We start from the raw sequence: 6855 nt of genomic DNA, 5'->3' as shown, positions 1-6855 counted from the left end.
TTATTTTTATAGGTCGATGCAGTGGAGCTTTTTTTAACGTAAGAATGTAAGAACCCATTAAAAAAAAACAGGGAATTATTTGCGATATTAGCTTTTTCCATTTAGGTGTCAAACTGTACCAAACCATAATGGTTAAAACGGAACGGAGCGCTTTTAAACAGGTTCGGTTTGTTACCTTGGTGGAAACGAGCCCGTAGTTTCCTTAGAGATTTCTGGTTCGTGAATTGACCATGCGTGAGACGTTGTTATGGTCAGAATTACAATTATAGTTACTGTTCCAACTATTCCAGGTATACAGAGTGATTACAAATCAACAGAAACGTCAATACTTCTGAAACTGTGTATCCTGTACAGATCTGATAAGTCAACCACCTGTAGGCTTGCTACCATGTCTTACCTCGGTGAACCTACTGTATCACATCCATACAGAGCGTTGTCAGTCGTACACGTGCAGTACAGTACATGGTTTTTTCAATACCGATGGAGACACAAGCCTGTGCGTCTGCGAGAGCGAGAGACTAATCACTTTCTCTAACAGAGAATAAATGTTTTAATATTGCAGTTTTCTTCTTTTGTCTCAACCTAGACTGCATTCGTAACAATAGAGGACTTCTGTCACAGATCTGTTTGTGTTTGTGCGTGCGTGTGAATGGGCTGGATAGGTTTGTAGCTAGAAAGCGTTTCGTAGCTTTTCGTTTTTTTTTGTAAATTGGTCTGTTGTCACTGATACCGCATCAGCGACAATCAACATACTAGAATAATCTCTACAGTTTAAGCTGATGATGAAGGGGGAGATTTGGGCTGTTATGTTTGTGGTGGGGTATGGTCGTGGAGGTGGGTGGTTGTGGTCAAGGTGGGTGGTTGTGGTCAGGCAGGGCATAACAGAGGTTATAACCACATAAGCCCTGGTTGAATACTCTTAAAAATACATCCATCCTTCCTCCCTTCCTTGACACAATCACTGATGTGACATGATTTGATTGGTGAAAGCAATGCAGTGGACGCAAGCTTGCTTTCACCAATCCAATCATATCAGATCAATGATTGCTGTACATCACGGAAGGAAGTGTGCATTATGAAAGTATTGGAACAGAGCCCTTGTCTTTGGATACAGATGAGAGCGGAGGGGACATAGGAAAGGATGGGAGGAGAAGGGTTGGGGAAGGTTTACGATGAGATTATCGATTAATCCATTGTTATTGTTACGTTCATTGTATTCGTTGCTGAAATAAACTGTAGAAGTACTGTATTAACTGACAAACTATCCTCCTGAAGCTTCTCCAGACTTAGATTCTTTTTTAATGTTGCTCTTCCGCGTTTTACTACGGTCAAGTCTGTGAGATGTGATGTGTGCTGTAGACACAGTGCTATATTGCTAGCTATGTCGTTAGCTGAGCCAGACCGAGGTTCAAATTGTTTACCAAGTATGGTTGACTCCTGAGTCTGCTCTCCCAACAGTGTATTCAGAGGTTGTATCTTTGTATGTAGAGTAGGCTCTAGCCAGCTAACACTCCCGCCAGAAGATGTTCTTAACTAATTTAAATAGTACTGTAGAAGGTTTATTTATTTATTTGTAGCAACTGTTAGTCCTTCTAATTTTTTACAGGGCATTTTGTGAAAGTGCTTTATGAATAAATCTTACGTTTTTTTTTTCCACTTTGTTTGTATTGTCCATTTTTCCCCTCCCCTGTCTCCTTATTTTGGTTCTTAAGAAATATTTTGGGGAAATTGTGCCCAGTGTAACTCTCTCTAAAAGATGATTTCAAAACATATTGCAGGAAGATAAATGATCTGGGGTTTGCTCCAAAAGGTTCAACATTCAGAGCCTTTCTGATTAAAATGTTTCAAGAGCCAACACGATTGCCTATTTCCTTTGACAATGCAGAATGTTCCACATAATATGTTATATTATTATGTATAATTATGTTATATGATATATTTCTATGAGGCCTGGTTATCATTCTAAGATAATGTATTCTCAATAAAGTACCATAAAGGAAAAGCATTGATAGACATTCCATTGGAATGGAATTAACATTCCACCCTGAATATTTCTGTGGTACCGAGTCTGGGGGTTATCCCAAGGCTAGTCTAACTACAAGTACAAACTGGTTATCTAAACCTGTTGGGAGGCTGAAGTCTGACAAGAGAGACTCCCCTCGGGCCTCCTCTAACCAGCCATGACTTCTGTTCATTTAATATCTGTCCAATTATTTTACCATGTTGATAATATGAATTATGAGGTTTTCAGGTTATTTGCTAAAGGGCAAGGAGTGTGTATATGCTCGTAACTTTGGGTAACTTTGAATAAGCCAAAAAGTCAGAAAAGTAACATAACCATAATATTTAGAATAGACGCGATGAGACATAATCCAATGAGTTTTGAATACCGCCACTAGTATTTACATGATGTACAATGCATTTTCCGATTGAAAATCCGCTTGAATAATCACAATCGTAAAGATAAGATCCTTAAAATCATGTAGTATGATTATACTATCCTGTAGTATGCTGTAGTATCCTGAATTTGACTGATGATGTTAGTATTTAAACGATGTCTTATTAAGTACCGTGCCCTGTGCTAACGAGCGTTCTACTGGTCACACCTGTTATAATATCATGATCAGTCAAACTGGCTGTTTGTTGGTCTCCCACGCCTGCATTCTGACTTATTAATGGAATGCTAATTTCACTTTAATTCCCAGTTGGGTGTGTTCTGCTGAAACCAATTTTCAGGTTCAAAATACACATATACTGTATATCCTCTCTCTCCCTCTCTCTCCTCACACACACACACACATTCTTAAAACATGACTGAGGATTGAACAAGAAGGCTCCTCTGTTTTGTTGTCCCAGTTGCTTCTGTTCTGTCCCCCCTCCCCGCTCCCTGTCATTAATGTGCAGAGCCGTCTGTTGTCTGAGTTGTCTTTATTACTTGTGTCTTTATTAGGGCCAGTTGTTCCTCAGACACAGACGCAGCCTTCCCCCTGTGATAGTAAACACTTTCAATGGAGATTCTCTCCGTTAGGCCTGGGAAACAGAGGTCCCAGAGTGATTCAGTCTCTGTGTTGCATTTGTGTACTACTGTATCACTCTCTGGACACTCCACTGTACTCTAGACTGTACTATCTCCTGTGTGAAAGTACTACCAGTGCTCCAGGTCCGTACTACTACTGTGAACCGCTGCCTGTCTTGTGTGTTGCATTGGGTTGACAGTATCTGATGCCCCAAACGTCACAAGTTAATGAGAGACGTTAGAAACTTCTTTGTTTGGATGTTTATCGTGCCTTTTCCTTGTTCCTATTTGGACAAATGAAATAAAGCTGTTTAAAAACTGTTTCTGGCTCTCACAAGCTCCACTGTGTGTTGTGTTTGATATGGATGAATGAATGAATGAATGAATGAATGAATGAATGAATGAATGAATGAATGAATGGTCTTTATTGTCATTGATATAGTACAGGTACCAAACAACGAAATTTGGGAGGGGTGGCTCCCCTGGTGGTAGGAAAGAAAAAAAAAAAAAAAAAAACAAGAAGGGAAAGGAGCTGGTTTACATAAATAAAGGCTATGTACACTATCCACTATACTATATGGATGACTTTACTTTTGAACACTCCGGATGTTTACAGTTGTGTAAATGTTCAGAGGACAACAGGACGTTGCCTGTGACACACTTCCTTTAGGGAATAGTAGGGCTGTTTTCATTGATACCAAACTAACACAACATGCTGATGCCACCGCAACCGGCCTGTGATCTACGTAGACCTGTCAGAAATGGTATGGGGGGGGGGGGGGGGGGGGGGATGATATCGGACAGGCCGACAGATCAGTCCAACATGTGCTGCCAGTTTTAAACTTGAAGTTGAGATTGCAGGACAGGGTGGGTTGTTGTTGGGGAATCTGTAGTATGGCGTTGGGAATTCCTGCTACATTTCACATGCACACCCTAACTGACCCAATGTCACCCAGTGTCCAGAGCACCATAATGTCACCCAACCTAAGATGTTTACAGTGTATAGCACGTACCATGCATACCATCATCATCATCATCATCATCATCATCATCATCAGTTGTCATGAAGTTATCATGTAACCAAGGGTTCTTTGCCACATTGTTCCAAAGTCCCACTTTTTATTTTATTTATAAAATGTTTTAATTTAAAAATGATATGATGCAAAGGAACTGGCGTTTTTTTTTTTTTTTTAACAAGTCACAGTAATTGAGAGGAAAGGATCTTGAACGCTGGTGTATTGCATTCTGGGAATTGTGGAGGTCATCCAGAGAAGCGTTCATTAACACCTACATCGGAGCAACAGGTTTGCAATAAGAGCATTTGGTAAACCGTATGAAATATGTTGCACATAATTATAACATGCCATCTACCAAGGTCAGTGAGCGCAGTGAGCAGTGGAGTGCAGGTATAATCATAGATTAGATGATTGACATATTTCTAGAGCACTAAGAGCTAATCATAGGTATCTAATGATATGATATTTCAAATCTATCTTTGCACAATGAGTAAGTCCACCAGGCTAACCTCTCAATTAAAGTGATATCATGCAGACAAAATATATTTCTCAGGTCTACACACAGATTAGCCAGGTGTTCATTAAGAACCAACCGTAATTGAACTGCACTCTCCCAACCAATCAGAAAGGGAGAGAGGGTCTTGGGAGAGAAGAAACAAGTGGCAGGATCGTAGAGCTCAATGTCAACCTGCTTTTTTCCCACACTTTCTTCCTGATAAAACACAGTGTGTTGCACATGATGGGGAAACAAGATTTTCACACTTCCCTGCTGTGTAAACACACACATACACATGCACTCCTGGCCGTGCACGTGCGCGCACACACACACACGCACGCACACACACACACACACACACACACACACAGACACACACACACACACAGATACTCACACAGATACACACACACACACACACACACACACACACATACTGTATACTCACACAGATACTCACACACACACACACACACACACACACACACACACACACACACACACACACACACACAGAGCGGTGCCAAGGGTCAAACAGTGTCTGTTTACCAAGGTTTGTTCCATTCTGTTGTTCTGGAGGTTGAAAGGGGAGAGGCGGAGACCTCTGTTTGTGTGTGTGCGCAGGTGGCCGTGCGTGTGTGTGAGTGTGTGTTTACACAGCAGGGAAGTGACAATGTTGTTTAATCTTGTTTAAGAACGGCAACAATACAACAAAATTTCCCCCAAAAGTGTGAGCTTAAATTGTGGCCTTAAGGCAAGCTAGAGCTAGTAATACAATACCTATCCAATCTTCTTCAGATCAGAGCAGGTATGTATGCGCTGTAGCCTACAGTAAAGGGCTGTTCCAGGGGAACAGGAACAACCAGTCTTACTTCCTGTCAGAGTTGCATCATTTCCCCCTATGACGTTGAGTGACACCCACTGGCATTGCCATGAGAGACTACTTCCCTTTTTTCATTTTCGTTTATGCTATAATCATATTTCTCCCTCTTATACCTGTCTCGATCATCACACAATCATGTTCCTGTTCACAGACAAATGTGCATCATTAGATGTGAAAGCAGCAGCTGTCATTGTTGTAAGATAAGATTACAAGAATAGTGTATACGTGTGTGTGTGTGTGTGTGTGTGTGTGTGTGTGTGTGTGTGTGTGTGTGTGTGTGTAAGTGAGGAGACTCGTCTAAATGAGTGATTGAGCGGGAGCCGCTTGCATTGTCTCTAGGCAACAAGAGAATTGATTATTTACCCTTATGTTTGTGTCTTGATAACAGCGACCAAAGACCAGAACACATATCACTTCAGATAATAACATCTATCGCTTCTTTATTCCAGTCCTTTCCCCTCAGTCACGATCAGATAGATGAGGCTGTCAGACCTAACAGCCCAGATATCAGGGACCTGCAATTTTATTGACGTAGCTTGTGACTCATATGTGCGTGAGAGCACAGACACACACACACACACACACACACACACACACACACACACACACACCCACACACACACACACACACACACACACACACACACACACACACACACACACACACACACACACACACACACACACACAGTAGAGGTTGTTCAGATGACTCAAGGATGCATTAGCTCTGGGATGTCAACCCTGTAGGTGTTGGGCTCAGTACCAATGTGACAGACCCAGTATCAAACAGTTGGCCCGCTGATCTTAAGCTTGTGGGAGACAACACAAGGCATCTGGCTGCAGACAAAGTTACCCAACACACGCAAGCATAGTTACTTGAATCCCCAAGAGCACCCGGAGCAGAGTGAGTAAGAGCTTGTGATGAGACGTGTGACTGCCATTGCCTTCGAGGCAGAGACATGTAAACACACACACACACACACACACGCACGCACGCACGCACACACACACACACACACACACACACACACACACACACACACACACACACACACACACACACACAGACACACACACACACACACACACACACACACACACACACACACACACACACACACACACACAGAAAGGTTAGCAGGAGGCTAGAGGGGGAGGCAGGGTGCAGTCATGTGATCTGTCCAGGGGGCAGCTAGATTGGAAGGAACATGAATGCTTTCTTGTTTAATTTAGTTTTCAATATTTGACAATGACAGCCAACTTTGAGAACATTGGTTTGTGTCAACAACTTAAAGCAAGAATCTTTTTTTTTTTTAAACTGTTTACTATTTTAACAACAAAAGTTACTAGTGAGTGAGGTAGATGGTTTGCTATGATTCACCACATTGCCTATCACCACGCTGCCCCACTGTGCCAGAGTAGTGTACTACACTATACACACACA

This window comes from Nansenia antarctica, assembly GCF_963989245.1.
Source record: "Nansenia antarctica genome assembly, chromosome: 14".
Taxonomy (NCBI): domain Eukaryota; kingdom Metazoa; phylum Chordata; class Actinopteri; order Argentiniformes; family Microstomatidae; genus Nansenia; species Nansenia antarctica.
This window is presented reverse-complemented; position numbering follows the sequence as displayed.